At 47.8% G+C, this 17,459-nt stretch overlaps 1 long non-coding RNA gene across 1 annotated transcript; it reads right to left on the bottom strand.

Moving 5' to 3' along the window:
* Positions 1-3,860: 3,860 nt before the first annotated feature.
* Positions 3,861-6,715, bottom strand: LOC136493121 (uncharacterized). Its single transcript, XR_010768307.1, has 5 exons — positions 6,128-6,715; positions 5,988-6,036; positions 5,295-5,624; positions 5,143-5,188; positions 3,861-4,107 (listed from the first exon to the last, which is right to left on the bottom strand). It is a non-coding gene; the product is annotated as an uncharacterized lncRNA (long non-coding RNA).
* Positions 6,716-17,459: the final 10,744 nt, after the last annotated feature.

Raw genomic sequence — 17,459 nt, forward strand, 5'->3', positions numbered from 1 at the left:
TCATGGTCTTGGACTTCTTTGCATAACTCCACCTCACCGATGCCCCCGCCCGCCTCATTTCAGCCAAGTCCAAACCATTCAACCGCCAGTAGCGACAGGTCTCATGGAGAACATCTACCACAGCTTTATTAGAATACAGTACGCGTCTATGCACATACATCTAACATATGTAAATGGTACATAAATATAGAAGTAATAGTTGGATATAAAAAGTAGTATAACTCTTTCAGAGTATGCCCCATAACAGAGCTAAATGCTTGGCTACAGTTAAATGGTAAGAGTCCAGCTATGCAATAGTTGTCTTCTATTTATCTATTAAAGGCCATGTTCGCTTCTCTTGTAATCCGTCTTTTTTGGCTTGTTTTTTTAGTTAAAACAGTGTTTTTCTCTCACAACAAATCAGCTGGAACAGTGTTTTTTTCAGCAAAGCGAACGGGGCCAAAATTATTTTTATTACCATGCGATACTACTTATTACCAGTGATGGAGCTATAGCAAATTAGAGATGGTACGTTTGCCTTGTATGTGCGAAGATTTGAGTTGCAACTATGATGAAAATTTTGATTTTGCTATTCATTTTTTTAGGGTACACCCGCACCCACAAGCAACAGTATATCTTCGCCATTGCTTCTTACTCTTGTACCACATTCTCTTTCATATTTCTCATCTTCTACTTGCTATGTGGACCGCTATCTCCTGTGCCCAACTTTGTTGCTTGCATAGGACAATCAAGTTCTTCTTAGCTACAAGATTATTATTGTACTTGCTCGCATACATTAGATATACATACACATGAATACGTATCGTGAATCTATGATAGGTGCTTATAGTTGACGGTCTCGATCAAATCGCGCCGCGCGCGCGCAGACAGCACAGCACCAGTGACGACGTGCCGCGCGCGCACGCCCCCGCGCCGCTGCGACGGTATACGTGTGGACCATCGTCGATCAAAAGCAACGCGTGCGCGCATGTATATGCATGGGGCATGGCAGCATTGCTTCACAGTGGCCTGCATGCGTGCTGCCGCGCTAGCTAGGCCGCGTAAAGCCGTGGCCGCCGGCGACGTGCGTGGGCGTGGGCGTGGCTCGAGGAAGGTTGGTGCGTGCGTGGCTGCGTGCGGCGCGGCCGGTGGGTTCGACCACCGCAAAGCGCGCGCGGGCAGCCGCTCCTCCGCTCCAGCTAGTAGCTTAGATTAGCTCCGGTCAAAAGCTAGCCACTACGTACTGCTCGTCAACCGCCATGGAATGGAAATAAAGCGCGATATCGATATCCACCGAGTGATCGATGGCAGGGCAGGGCTAGCTAGGCCGTCTTAACAAACCTGAGTATCCATCATTACGAAGCTAATCTACCGATCGGTCGGTGAATTAAAAGCCGGCCGGCCGGCTGGCTCCCCCGTGATGCCGCCGTACGACGTGATCATCATGCATGTGTTCGTCGTGATTAGTCAATGCTCACAGGCATGAGTCGCGACCGAAAGTAATTAAGTAGTGCGCACGGCCGGGGTGCCGAGAGGCGAGAGATCATGGCGTTTTGCGGCGCCGCGCGCGAGCGCCGTCTATGCGTGCGTGCGTGGTCACTCACCGGCCTAGCTCCGATCCGGCCGGGCTCGCTGTTTCTTGGATCGGCCAACAGATTTGCATTTGCCCCGGCCCCGATTCAGTGCATCCCCGGCCCGCTTTCTTTTGGACTCGTACGGGACCGGAAGGCCACCACTAATCCCTTGTGCGGCTAGGCTATATAAAAGTAGAGTTTGACCTGAGTGCAGCAAAAGTTTGGGTTGAACGACAACCAACCCAAATGCTCAAAGCAGTAACGCGCGTCACAACGTAGCAACAAAGTTCACATGGGCATCATTGCCGCCGGCCCGGCCGTGTGATTAGCGGCGATATGCTGTGGCTTGTCGTAAACGATCGTAAATTTTTAATCGGAACAGTATTTTTCTGTCACACAAACCAGCCAGCAGTTCTTCTTTATGAACCAGCAACGATATGAACCAGCCAACCAAACAGGCTGATGATCTAGTACTAGTAGTACCTGAGGGAAAAAGAGGCACGAAATCATGGTCTCATGAGCTCATCGTGGAGGCAACGACGACGGACACTGCCGCACGCCGGCACTTGTGTTGTGATTGAAGGACGAACTGCGAAGTGACCAAGCGAATATGCTAACTTTTCTAACTGGGACCAGGACCATTGCAAGGCCTAGGCTACCCAGCTGCTAGTGGAGGAGGGTCGTCGTTCTTGCTGACTGTGAAGCAGGTGTTCCACGTGTCACACTGTGCTTCATCCACTCCGTTGAAACTGACTACAGACCCGTTTAACTTCTCTGATGAAACAACTTTTAATTTCTGGCCCTAGCTTTATTGTCACTACAAGGTCGTTGAGAAAAATGGTTGATAAAATAGTTTCTCTTGGTTGTTGAAAAAGGTAGAATGTCTGTAATACCCTTCTATTTTGTCTCTTCTTCCTTTTCTTCCCTAATTCTTTTTCCTTTTCTCTACTTATTATCTTCACCGCACACATGTTCTTCTCCACCAGGTGGACGCCCCTCCTGCCCGCACGCTTCTTCTCCCACTGCATGCCCAACTGACCAGTTTCTCTTGGTTGTTGAAAAAGGTAGAATGTCTATAATACCCTTCTATTTTGTCTCTTCTTCTTTTCTTCCCTAATTCTTTTTCCTTTTCTCTACTTATTATCTTCACTGCACACATGTTCTTCTCCACCAGGTGGACGCTCCTCCTGCCCGCACACTTCTTCTCCCACTGCATGCCCAACTGATCCGTCACGGCGCCACGGCCGACCACTCGTCGTTGTACCGCGCCACCTTCGCCTTGCCTCCTTCCCTCCCCTCCATGAGCGATGCTGCCGTCCCCTTGCACCACGCTAGCCTCATCGCCACATGCCGCGCCAACCTGCTCTCTAGAGAAAGTGTAGAAGCTACAATAGCGTTATTAACAACAAACTAGGTGCATAACAAAAGCTATGTACTTAGAAAAGCTAAAACAACTTATAATTTATAACGGAGGGAGTAATAATTAGTAGTAACAACAAACCCCAACATATATTTAATCTAAAAAAACAACCTATACTATGCTTACTAGCCATATACGTTCTCTACGCATATGGAGTAATAATGAGAGGAGCTATACCAGCTAAAATTAGCTCAGCTTACAAGCGTATCCTTTTGCTAGCAATTAAATACCTCAATCATGGGTACAACGTAACAAAGATTCAAAGGGATATGTTTCCCACATGGACCCAAAAACAAAACACGGCGATGACAGACCATATAGCAATGAAAACAAAGCCCAGTAATAATCAAATCGTTAACGACCACTGATTTGTTAAACACAAGCTCGTCGTCGAATGCGGCACTGCCACGTCACCCCTGGCGGCTGGCGCTGGCCTCTTCCTCAAGCAGCAACACTCACCAGTACAGGAATGGTTTCTAGGGCGGCTAGTGAGGCTTCGTAGAGTGGTTTTTAGGGCGGCTAGTGAGGCTTCGTAGAGGCAGCTCGGTCAACCGCCTCTACCATACCGTCTCTACAAATCATGTATTTGTAGAGACGGTTCTCAGACCATCCTTACAAATCGATTTGTAGAGACAGCTGGTGTTATCAGCCATCCCTACAAATCAATTTATAGAGACAAGCCACATCTACAAATCGATTTGTAAAGATAGTTGTAGTACCAGACACCCCTATAATACCTGTTTGTAGGGACGGTTCAGTTTAGAACCGCCCCTACAATACATTTTTCACACAAAAAATCAATTTTACAATTCAAATTCGACCAGAACATATATATATATATACATATAATTCAAAACTGACCAAAACATATATATAATTCAAATCTGACCACACGCACAAGAGCATTATATAAACTACCATTACAAGTCCAATTCACAAGAATATGTACAATACATCATTAAATAGACATAATTCACAAGTCTAATTCGTTCCACAAGTCCAAACCATCCCACAAGGTAAGACCAATGTCAAATTCCATATATATTGTTATCAACGGTCTAGAGCTAGCTTTTCAGTCTCACGAAGGTGTTGGTACTGAGGATTTCAAGTCCCTCTTTCAAACCGGAAAGAGTTCTGCAAAATGCAATAGTAAATATATTAGATACTGAGCAACCACACTGAAGGTGCAATTGCAATTATAAATGAGGCACAATTGTTTTGAGTAAACACTAATGAACCATAGAGAGAGAGAAGGAAACTCTACTAATGGCATTTCTCACTATGATGCAGATGAAGAAACATGTTTCTTTACATATTTCTGGTTTTGTTTTTTTTTTTGGGAAAAATACAATAACAAAGAAGAAATGTGATGTTTTTCACTGCAATTGTGCAGCTCGAAATCTGCTTGAATTGTGTAGTAGGTTTTGGGAGTTGTTAGATGTTCTCATGAGTCCTTTAGTGAAAGCAGATCTCAATTTTGAAGCATATAAACATGTTTTTGCATAGTTTACAAATAATGTATTATTACAATGAAGAAAAAATACACTTTAAAAAACAACTAAATTAAAAATCAGTAAAAAAAGGAAGAATACACTACTAAGGATGCATCCAATGGTGAACTTAACAATTACAGTAGTATATAAGCTTGACTTTTCTACAGTGATTCCTCACACATAGTAAGAATTTAAAGGCAAGACAAATAGTAAGTTTCTAGAGCTCCTAATTTTTAGATAGTCCAATAGGATTGTCAAGGTTGTTTGTGTGCTGCACACAGACACTCATCCAAACACAGAGAGAGGATATATATCATGTCCAGGACAAGAAAGCCTCATTCATCCAAACACAAAGAGAGGATATATATCATGTCCAGGACAAGAAAGCCTCGTTCAAGATAGGTAGCAAGGACTAGAAATTTCAATATACAAGTTTATCCATGGGTGCCCTTTCACACTTCACGGGTCACATATTTGAATGGCCATATTTACCGTAAGTTGCAACATATATATCAAAAAATTATCTAACTGACAACAAGGATATAGTGAATTGCATTCGTAGTCTGGCTCATACATCAGTTCTAAGTTGTATAATGCCATAATGGAAAACTTTACGAAAACAAACAACAGACACTATCAAACTAGCAAAAATCTGAATATCTGTAATGACTTTTACCAGATGGGAAATAGTAGGTTGGTTTGCCAATGTTGCAGCGAATTTCCTGACAAAATTGCAAGACATACTACTTCATTAACCTGATATATATATATGGTAATTTGATCTAGGATGGTAAGTAGTAACTAGTAGTGAGGTGTTAGCTTGCAAACCTGGTGACAGGACAGTGTCCGACAAAACCAGTGTGATCTTTAGTATTTACAGCAGCGGCTAGTTTCCTGAAGGAATGAAATCAAATCAATTAGAGATCCAGTTCGTGCAAGCTACAAGTGATTAACAGGTCCAATCTAAAAATATATATATTGATCTAATGATTAGCCTTGTGAAAGAAATAAACACTGCCCTGCTGCAATGTTAGTTTTCAAAGCAGCAACAACAGATTCTATCACATAGGAGGCGATGTTGCTGGAGCCTTTAAAGGGCCTGGACTGAGGCGTCAGCTTCAGGAAAATCACCTTGTCACTCTTGACTGTCTGCAATCACTGAAGGAATTATTTGCAGCTATTAATTTGCCATCTTGAATAATTTGCAGTTATTGAATTCTGAGTTCTTAATATCTCCATACGTGAATTGCACAACACTACATATTCTAAGTGCTAAAAGCAAAAGCCACATAACTAAGAATGTTCTCCAAAGTGGTGTCTCCACTACTCCAGTACAACACATAACAAAAATGAATGGGAACAAATTATGTGATGCCATTAAAATTGTGGTCCAACTCCCACCCCACATGCAGACTAGTGTATTGAGAATCTAGAGAAAATTAACTTCCAGTAGCAGACAAGTATTACACTGAAAATATTGCTTCCGAATTGCCGACTAATTAGCAAGATTTTGATGCAAACCTTAATCCGCAAGCCCCCGGCAGCACTACACGCCATGGGCGGCACACACCTGCAGCGTAGTTTGATGAGACAGATCAAGCACGTGATTGCGGGACATAGAGCAAACCATCCAAAGGACGAATGGGGAGGAGTAGGGGTACCCGAATGGAGCACAGATGCACACGATCTGGATGCCCCGCCCAAGCCGCCGCCGCGATCTGGACGGGCCAACCTTGTCAAGTCGCTGCAGATGCACTCGAAGAAGACGGCTCTCCTCCGCGCCGCCCTTGGCTAGATCGAGGCAAGGCGACCCTCCTCCGCGTCAACGTTGGACGGATCGAGCCCAGATGGCTCTCCTCCGCGCCATCCTCTGCGCCGCCCTCGGCCAGATCGAGGCCAGGTGGCATCCTACGCATCGACCTTGGACGGATCGAGGACGGATTGAGGACAGGCTGGCTGGAGCGAGGTCGGGCGGCCCTCCCCCGCGCCGCCCTTGGTCGAATCGAGGTGAGACGGCCCTTCTCCAGCATCGACAGTGGCTCTGCTCGAGTCCCCGCCGCCACGCCTCCCTAGGACACTTGTTCCATGCGTCGCCGCCTCAGCCGGCCATGGCCACACCGTCGCCTCAGTTGGCCTAGGCCGTGGCACTAGAGAGGAGTAAGGACGGAGAGAGGGGCGGCGTCCAGTCGGGAGAGGGCGGGATCCAGCTAGGGTTTCTACTAAGGGATGCGAGTATTGATGACCGTCCGATCACAAAATCAACGGTCAAGATCATGGGCCAAACACAGTGGGGCGGCTGGTAATAGCCGCCCCTACAAATTGACATATTTGTAGGGACGGCTTACTGTTATACTACCTTAAAAAAAACCATTGCTACAAACTATTTTTCTTATAGTGACCGGAACATGTGCATATGCTCGCTTTTGCTAGGCAGACGGGGCTACGGCAGGGCCACCAGCTCGCACGTGCACCAAGGATTACTGGATCGATCGAGCAAATAGAACTACATGGCCATCAGCTGTGTGGACTGAATTAGTAGTTTGCATCATGCAACAATAAACTATATAAAAGCAAGAATGACCACCACCACCACCACCACCATACACATATGATTGGGATTACTTGTGATAGTCATGGTAGCAAAAAATGGACCATTGCTCCATCCGGCGGTTGTTGCTGCTAATAGGCGATGGATGATGGCCACAGGACATGCATGAGCATGATTTGGCTCTCTCTGTATATGTCAAATCGGCACGTCTTTTGGGAGGTTCCAGAGGACGGACAACGTAACATGCACAGTTGCACGTACACACTGCACTATTCCATTAGCAAGTGGCTAGCTAGCGGATTATAAGATGGCAACTTGAACGGCCCATCAATCCATCATACCCGATCCATGTACATTGTTTTTGGCGGTCCTTGACCTTTTGAAGCCTGCTGAGCGATCAGAGAAAAGTTATCCTTTGAGAAAGATAGGGAGATATATAAAAAAGCTTAATGAACAGCGATATGGCACCCTATAGACGAAGTTAATTATGTCATGCAACAGATCGAGAGACACGCGCGTTGCATAATTTACTGGTCGCCGTGTGTTGTTGCAAATCTGACGGACAGCACGGTTGGTGACATGTCCGCCAGCTCGGTCTATGCTAACTCTTTTACGTGTCGGCGCATGGGTGGTTGGCTGGTTGCTTGTCTTGAACCTGGCTACCCACAACGACCAGCATGTGTGTGGATCATATCTAGATATGCAGCACTTTGTATATATGTATATGCAACTGGATCATATCCACAGAATATCGTCGATAGTCCTCCGAGGGATATCTCACGAAGATAGATTGATCGGTAGAGGAGCGCGTAATCAAGAACAGGAAGATAACAGAGACACAAGAGTTAGACAGGTTTGGGCTGTCTAATACTCTACACCTGTGGTCTGTTAGTTTGTATTGGCTATCGTATGATATTGCGTGTGATCAGATCTGCCGTCTAGGGAACCCCTGCCCTCCTTATATACTCTGGAGAGGTAGGGTACAAGAAAAGTATTCTAGTCAGTTACATGGCAAGTATTAGATTACAATATCTGTAATATCCGATCAGATCTTCTAGATGCCTTGCAGTGTACGCCGAGCAGTGCCGTGCGCCGCAAGTCTTGAATCTTGTGGGCTGGACCATCCCTAACCGTGCGGCCCATGTCCCTTGCCGTGGGTAACTAGGGTTATACCCTCCACAGCTAGTCCCTGAGCGCATTGTATCCTTTGAGCAACATCGTCTTGAACAAGTCCGACCAGTTTGACGTGAAGCCGACTAGTTTAACTGGTGATCCGAGCAGTGGAAATCGAAGCCGACCAGTTTAACTGGTGACCTGGGTGGTGAAAATCAAAGCTGACCAGTTTAACTGGTGACCTGGACGGTGAAAGTCAATACCGACCAGTTTAACTGGTTAGGAGACCTCGGACTGAGCCAAGTAAGGCTTGCCAGAAGGATATAAGGGGCTTAAGATAAAATTAAAAAAAATCCCCTTAGGAGAAGTGTAGCCACTTAGACTCCGTCAATAAAGAGGGTAAATCAAGAAATAAGCACTACATTCACCGCCAGGTGAAGTGTAGCCATTTGGTCCCCGAGCCTGGTAGTAGGTGAAGTAGTCACGTGGTGCCAGGGTCCAAAGTAGTAGTATTCAGGTGTTGGCCCAGTCCCCAATGTCGCTAGAAACCAGTGTAGAAATAAATACAATCATCACGAGATGGCGCGTACACACGTAGTCCCCGAGCCCGCCGAAAAATTTTGAAGACATCTTGTAGCAGGGTCAAAGAATTTTTAATGAAAGCTTGCCGACGTTATCTGACATGCGTGTATCAAGACCCCAGACGTGCTGCTCAAGATCAGCACCCTGATCCGAACAGTATGGAGCAGCTTGATAGCACATCGATGAGACGTAGCAAGATCTGACCACCAAGGGAGTCCCTAGCTTAGCTGGTAAGCCCCCAACGTAGCTAACTATGAAGCGACGAACAATCCGACCAGTTGGTTGACGAAGAAACAAGCACCGAGCAGCCCAACCAACTGGTCGGCGGCGAAGTGAGCGTTGAGTTGAAGAATCCAAACACCGAGGAGTCCCCAGCGTAGCTGACGATGAAGCCAATGCGATGAGTAGTCCAACCAACTGGTCGGCAGCGAAGTGAACGCCGAGCAAGAGTGAGTGCCGAGCAGTCTAACCAGTTGGTTGGCGATGAAGTCCGCCCAATAGGTGGTCCCACCACCCAGACGATGATCATCTTGTCCAGTCCCTGAGCGTAAGCTCGTTGACCGAACCGTGCCCCTGCGAAACAAATGTGTAGAATGGGTAGTACATGATGTAAAAAAATATGAACTCCGGAGAAGAATCAGAAATGGTGATGAAATAGTGTATGCAGCTCGGCGATCAGTTAGTGTGAACACTTAGTGTTATTTTAAAGGTTTTTTTATATTTAATATAAACCGTCCGACCAGTTAGTGTGTAGCTGAATCTCCAGCCCTAGCTAGCCTGTTAACCACAACGCGGAGCGCGAGGCCCGTGTGCGTGTAGAAAGAACAAAGCGTTGCTAAGGAGCCGCTACCGACCGCCTATAAAGCAGAGGGCGGACGCTCGTGCATGTGTAGGAAGGAGCCAGAGACAGGGCCGTATCTAGGGATATCCGAGCGTTAACATGACTGTTCGGGAAGTTGCCTTAGGTAAAAACGTATGTCATCTTTAAGATGGTATACATGGACAAAAATCGTTTAGAGAATAAACTTGGAGAAAACAGCACGGAGATACATCATGGCAATATACGAAATATTTAGAAAAATAATAAAGCATGACTTAGCTTTAGACAGAACATCTGGTCGGTGGCGTATGGCGTTATCTGGTCGGCGTTGACGAAATTGGCTGGCCCTCGAGTTTTCCGAACTGTCATCATGGCGGCGGTCGTGGCTGTCACAGCACCGTTCTTTACGGCGATCATCATTGTGACGCGTCAGGTGATCGGTGTAAGTAGTTCAAGCGACGTCGTACTTATGTTACTGGTCGGCGACGCAGGCAACTCGCTTAGCGGCTCACTTGATGGCTCGGATGATTTGTTTGATAGCTTGGACGGATACGCGAAGTCGTAGTTGAACGGACGTAGTTGTTTTATGCGGTCGGACAGCTCGTTCAATGTTTGGAAGCTCATCTCGGCGATCATGTCGGCATCGGAGAGCTTGTTGTCACAAGATGAAAATAGTAGTCGTCTTCAAGACTCGCTGCGCTCGGCTTGGATGCGGTGATTGGGCACGATGCATGCACACGTATGTTGTGCGTGTGTGCGTCGTGGCTCTGTAGATGTATATGCTTGAAAACATGCATGCTTTCTATAATTAGCCCGTATGGCTCTGGAGAACAACGTCATGGATGTTTGTTGGCATGTGGTGCTTTGATTTGCATGGTTCTGAAGATGTACGCGAGCTCCTCCTTCCTTATTTGCTTGTTGGTTAAGAGGATTCGGAAGTAGCCTTGCTTGCTGACTCGGATACCGATTCAAGCCATCTTGTGATCTGAGGAAGTCAAGATTCGTTACGGGCTGGGAAACAACACCGCACGAAGTCGCAACCGTGCGCCGCCATCAACAACTTCAATGCGTGAGGACGTGCTCAAGGTCGTATGCCGGAGTTTGCCTGCCCATAATTTTGACTTGTCGAGAGATGCATCTAGATCGAAATCTCCGATTGTGTGCATGGTTCTATACATCGAACCAACGCCCGGTCTTCTTGATTGGTCGTTGAAGTCAGTGATGACGATGCACAGGATCCCGGTGCCGAACTGTCGCGTTGCTACGGGACGCATAATCGTGAGGCCAAAGCGGGGGAAGTGCCATGACGAATTGCATAGCGACATTGAGCCGCCGCGAATAGCCTCGAGATGACGACTCCATCGTAGGTGAAGGACGTCGCCTCCTGAAGCCAAATTGCCACGGATGGCGATGATCTTGAGGTCCATCTTGTTCGTCATGGAAACAGCACGCACACCCCTACTCGGCGCGCCAGCTGTCGACAGAATATCATCGGCAGTCCTCCGAGGGGTATCACACGCAGGTAAATTGATCGGCCGAGGTGCGTGTAATCAAGAACAAGAAGGCAACAGAGACACAAGAGTTCGATAGTTCGGGCCGTCTGCACGACGTAATATCGTACTCATGTGGTCTGTTGGTTTGTATTGGCTATCGATATGATATTGCGTGTGATCGGATTAACCGTCTAGGGGACCCCTGCCCCTTCTTATATACTTTAGAGGGGTAGGGTTACAAGGAAAGTATCCTAATCGGTTACATGACAAGTATTAGATTACAATATCTTTAGTATCCGATCAGATCTTCTAGATGCCTTGCGGTGTACGTCGAGCAGTGTCGTGCGCCGCAAGTCTTGAATCTTGTGGGTTGGACCGTCCCTAACCGTGCAGCCCATGTCCCTTGCCGTGGGTACCTGGGGTTATACCCCCATCAATACCTGACGGCACCCAAGTAATTGCTTGTGAAAAAACAGCTTCGGTTTTTACTTGTTTGGTTGACTTTCTACTTTTTTTGACGACAGAAACACTTTTTAGAAGCTCAACCAAACGCAGGCTAAAAGGGACGGACGAGGCAAAAGACTGAAATACCCGTGCTGCTGGACAACCCCAAGACTAAGGATGACAACGGGGATGTACCCGTCGGGTATCGCCGGAACATTCTCTTCCCCGCTACGGAGATTTCATCTCGTCCCTGTCCCCGTGTATAGATTCTTGCCCATCCCCGTACCCGTCGGGCATCGGTCGAGTAACAGATACCCGACGGGTACTGCATACAACTCAAATACTCGCACGACAGCTCAAATAGTCGGGTTCTCCAACGGGTAACGGGGACGGGTAAATAGGGAACGTTCCCGTACCCGCTATACCCGTCGGGGATGGATTATTATCCATTTAGATGCCCGCGGGTAAAGATATAATCCCATCCTCATCCCCTAATGGATCAAATACCCGCCGGGTATCGGGTATCGTGGCATTGCCATCTTTACCCAAGACCGTCTTCACGCTAGCTAGCTAGTCTCGTACTGACGTGGTCCTTGCTAAGACCAACATATGTGGCCTGTAGGAGTTGATTTACAACGAATAGAGACAAGGTGGTTAGCAAATATATAGCCATGTAGGTGGATACCTAGCGCGCAATAGTGGTATATGATATATGATCGTTCTTAACCCTCGTGCCGTCGTGCGTGCACGTACGCAAGATAGATGGAGTACGTGCACATGCATGCATCGTCCCTTTCATCGAATTATGCAAGCGCGAGGACGTATACGGACATATATGTTATATATATGCATGATTGGTCCCTGACGACCTGATTGGACAATATGGCCAAGAATCGGCCGGTACGATCGAGTACGTACACCCGCGTACGGTACGGCCTTCCTAGCTCCCCCGAATGGGGAACCCGGCCGGCCGTGCAGTTCACCAACAGAGCTAGCGGAACAACCGGACAAGCAAGGCCATTTTAAAATTTTTGGCAAAACGGGCACCGTAGCATTTTCGTTGTTATTTGACAAATAGTGTCCAATCATAGTCTAATTAGGTTTAAAAGATTCGTCTCGTGGATTTCGTCTAAACTGTGTAATTAGTTTTATTTTTTATTTATATTTAATGCTTAATGCATGCGTCTAAAGATTCGATGTGACGGAGAATGTGAAAAATTTTGCAAATTTTTTTTAAACTAAACTGGACCCAAGATCATCGACGACGACTGTGGCTGCTCTCCGGCCGGCCTAGCTAGCTCTTTGAGTATTTATTTGTCGGTTTGCCTGACACGTTATTATTTTGGCATTATCAGGGATGATGGATCGGAATGAACAACGTAGGTTGTGTGAAATAAACATATTTTGCTTGCTTGCTGCTGCTCATCTAAAGATATGATTCGTTGTGGCCAGCTCGCTCAGCCAGCACGTCCACGTCGCTGTTATTTCATGGCCGTTCGATCGGCCGCGCGGACGGTTCAGATCGGGCGAGCCGCGGTCGTTTTACGAAAAACCCCTTTCAGTTTTTGGAAATAAACCCGCGCTCCAGATGTCCTCTCAGAATTTTTTTACAAAAAACGCCTCATGTTATTTCCAAATCGACGCGCAGTCCAGAACGGATGCGCACTGGTTTGTTTGCAAAAAAGGCCTCCACTTTATCGAAATTCAACCCGCGCTCCATAGACACTCTCATCATTTTTTGCGAAAACATCCTCTGATTTTTCTCAAATCGAAAAACAGTCCACCTTTGATTATTTCTTTTCTTTTCTCAAAAAAAAATATGTGGGGCCCGTGCACCGCGCGCATGGGCGCGCCCGAAGGACTAGTTAGGCCCCGTTTAGTTCGCGGGCAGATTTGGCGCCGCCGGAATTGGTAACACTGTAGCGCACTGTAGCGTTTCGTTTTTATTTGGTAATAATTGTGCAATCGTTGACTAATTAGACTCAAAACGTTCGCCTCGTAAAGTACAACCAAACTGCGCAATTAGTTTTTGATTTCGTCAACATTTAGTACTCCATGCATCTACCGCAAGTTTGATGTGACGGGGAATCTTCTTTTTGCATAGTGTCAAAATTGGGAATTTGGTGGAACTAAACAAGGGCTTATATATAGTTGCCACAAGTCAGAACGTACGGTCGAAAGCTAGGTGCAGACGAAACAAGAGGTACAGAAGCACGTATGTTCCCTTGCCACGATGTGCAGAAATGGATGCGTGGAGGGGAAAATCAGGAGTAACAACGTGTAGGTGCAAGGCAGGAGCTAGTTGCTAGAGCCACACGAGCCCACGAGATGACAAGCGCGGGGCTGCTGCGCTGCTGTGCCCTGTTCACATCCGTGCGCGCATGCATGTCTGCATCACTGCGCGTGTGTGCGTGTGTAGCCCATGCACCACCCTCGTCGGCTAGCTCACCATCTATCATCGATGGATGGACCGGTCCCGCGCGTGGCGTGGCGCGGCGCAGCCGCCGTGCATGCTTGCACATGCACCGACGATGCTAATCCTCATGCTCGATCGTATACGTACGCGTACTCATGGCTACACACACTAGCTAGCACGCACGTACGTAGTACCACCGGACGCTAGCTCGACGGCTGGAGCATTGCTGTTACAGCCACACGCATGTGTTCACCCTGTTCGCTAGATCGTTTCGGCGGCTGATAAGATGACTGATGCTGTTTCGTTGTGAGAGAAAAACACTGTATCACGACTGATAAGTATGGTTGATAAGTTCAAGCGAACGTGTATGGGTAGGAACTAGGGGTTCACGTGTAGTGTGGGGCCGGGGCGTGTACGCGCTTGCATGCAATTTACAGTACCAAGAGCGAGCACGCACGTCCCCTAGTGCAAGTCAACCGGAGCTTCGATCCGTGCACGAACGAGAGTATGGGTATGGCCGCTCATGGGAATGCGACATATCACTGTGTACAAATAAAGTTCGGGCGCAATCAAATGTCCTTACCGATCAGGTCAAGGGAACGAAGCTGACTTTTTTTTTAGCTATTTTTTATTTTTTAAAAATCCGGTAGCACAAAAGATAGCGAGTGTATCACTGTGCGTTCATGGCTCCCAAGAACCGGCATGGCGGCATTGATAGTCACAATTGTTGCGTAGCTTAGCTAGTATAGACGCTCGAGAGAACGTCGACGAGATCTTAAGTTTGAAACTTGAAAAGACATATATTTTTTTATCACCTATCGCTGTCGAGTACAAAACCGGCACCCATCACTACCGGATCCAGGTTTAGACTCAATTGTAGTAATATGCACGGTGTAGTGCTCGTCTCCAAAACTCAATCAAGAGAACCGCCTTTGTTTAAATCTAATCTAACCATCTAAAATTCAATCATACGGAGTACCTGCCGTTGGCTTTCTGTTGATCGGAACAAAAACCTAATAAAAGGGTTTAAAGTTGAATCAATCCCAAACACAATCTTAAGCTCTAAGACATGGAACCTGCTAGGTTGTAACAGTGATCCTTGTGTAGCTACGATAGTGACGATGTGATGTGATGGAGTGGTCGTCGCCAGGTCGGTTGCAACTTTAACTTAACACGCGTTGGTCACGAACGCTGCGAGTTATGGGAAGAAAACATCGATCACTACCTGTCTGTGAACTTGCGCGGACGGACGAAGGCGAAGCTAGACATGTGTTCACTTCAAAAAGTTGAGGCCATCCTTGTGTTGAGGTACTTAATTAGTAGTAATTCTTTTTTATTACCCATAGTGCAGTACTTGTATTATTATTATTAGCTGCTCTCCATACGGAGTGCATGAACCGAGGACACATCGTATCATATCACTGGATAAACATACTTGTACTATAGGAGTATGGAGGCACACGCATCTAGTACACTGCAGGCACGGCCGGGTGCGCGAGGAATGAGAGAGATCGATCGCGTTGTCGTCTTGCCACTGGTTGAAATGATAAGCAGAGTACAGGTGCCCTGCGTCCCTCCCCGACTCCCGAGCAGAGGAGCGATGGGTCAGACACTTGCTAATTGACTACCGAGCAGAGGATGCATGCACAAGCAAGGTGGCCGACTGCCGTGCTGACGCGCGCGGTGGCGTTGCCCCGACCGATGCGACGACACGAAATGAATGCGGCCCTCGTGCGGGTGCGCGCACGGGTTGGTCAAAGGCCCTCCTCTGCGCTGCTGCCCCTCAGCCCCTCTCCTCGCTCGATCTCTGCGGCCAGCGCATGGGGCTGTCGCGTCGCAGCGCGTCCCGACGGGACGGCCCGGTCACGCCCACGCACGTACACGGGCCACTGCCTGTCTCAGGGACCAGGGTGAGGGCGAAAGCTGATCAGAGAGGTCGCGCCTGCCGCCTGGCGCCTGGCACTGGCACGCGCGTCCCCGTGCCCGTGCCATCTCGAGACGCGCGCGCGGGCAGGGGCACGGCACGCCCGGAGGACGGGACGGGAGGAGCCGACTGCCGAGGACAAGGACCGTGCGAGGCAGGCGGCCGAGGGGCGGGGGGCGGGCCATGACCGGGGGGCTGTCTCCAAAGCTGGTTCACGAGCAGGGGTGGTGACCTCGTTATGGAATCCGGGTTCTCTGAATTCCAATTAAGCCGGCTAAAAGTATGTACGCACCTCTGTCTAAAAGAAGGATGCAAGTATCATTAGACTAATTATTATAAAATATTTTTTTTCTAGTAAACTTTATTAGAGACATAAATGCTAATGATATTTATTATAAATTTAATCAAACTTAAATTGGTTCGACCGACGGTAGTGGATAATTTTTCTCAACTTCTTCAAACTTAGAGTTTCCAGAGTGCGAACAAGTACCCTTGTGTGTTCGTTTTGTTATGAGTGATTGTCAATGTGATTCACGAAGTGGGTTGAGCGGTGACTAACGCTACCATGGCGAAAGCTATGTGTGCGACATGTCTTTTGGCTTATGTTGTGCAGGTGTGGAGCTCGGATGCGGTGGTCGACGGCGAGGTGAAGGTCAAGGAGGACGTGCCGTACCGACAAACCGGGAGCGGTGAAGGATGGACGTGAGGCTTGGACCGAGGGACCTAGAGGCCAGGTGACTACCCGCGGTGGCTGACACTTGGGACATCGACAAGTGCAAGAAGGCATGGAGTGACGGTGTTGACCGGATCAAGACGGCGGACGCGTGAGTCGAGTGAGGCTCAGGAGGACTTGGCGGGCCGGCAGGTCGAGGACGGCGGTGACACGCGTCGGATGGCGGGGGACGCATATGGAGTACGCTACCCGCGGACGGTTTGATGGTTTGGGTCTCAAAACCATCAGATGGACGGTTTACGGGTTTAGGCCTCAAAACCCGGGCGGAGGTTCCGAGGAGGGACGGATGGCACGTGGCGGCATCGGAGAGTTCGCGTCGAAGCGAAGCTACCAGTGAGAAGGCGCGGTGGTCGTTGGATCAAGATTACACCGGGTTGGACAACAACGCCCTTGGACTTAGCGGTTCAACTCATTTGTATCCAGGGGCAAAACTGGGAATGTGTAATAGCCCTGTTAAATAGGATGAGGGAGCCCCCATCTCCCTCACCTCCTCTAGTTTTCATTTTCTCCTTTAGGGTTTCTTCCTCTAGTTTGTTTTCATGTATGAGAGAGGTCCACAACTCAAATTGTGACTTGGTTTTAAAGGAACCGGTGGTCGTAACCACCGTATGCCCTCCGGGATTCATGATTTAGTTGTGTTCTTGATGTGATTTTGGTGTTCTTCACGAGCTCCTTTTGTCCCCTCTTGTTTCCCCTCTCGATTCTTCGTTTTGAGATTGTTTTGGTTCGTTCTTGTTGCCTTGGATCGATCAATTACATGAGTGGAAGCTTTCCACCGAAGGAAATCCACTAATTCCTCACGAGATCGTAGATCCGGGCAATTTTAGTTCTTGACCTATTTTTTGGGGATTCTTCAATTCCTTCGATTCATGGAGTTAGAGTTTGTCTCAGGCCATGATCCTTTAGAGGTTGTCTTTCTA

The sequence above is a fragment of the Miscanthus floridulus genome, chromosome 11 (assembly GCF_019320115.1).
Source record: "Miscanthus floridulus cultivar M001 chromosome 11, ASM1932011v1, whole genome shotgun sequence".
In the NCBI taxonomy this organism is placed as follows: Eukaryota; Viridiplantae; Streptophyta; class Magnoliopsida; order Poales; family Poaceae; genus Miscanthus; species Miscanthus floridulus.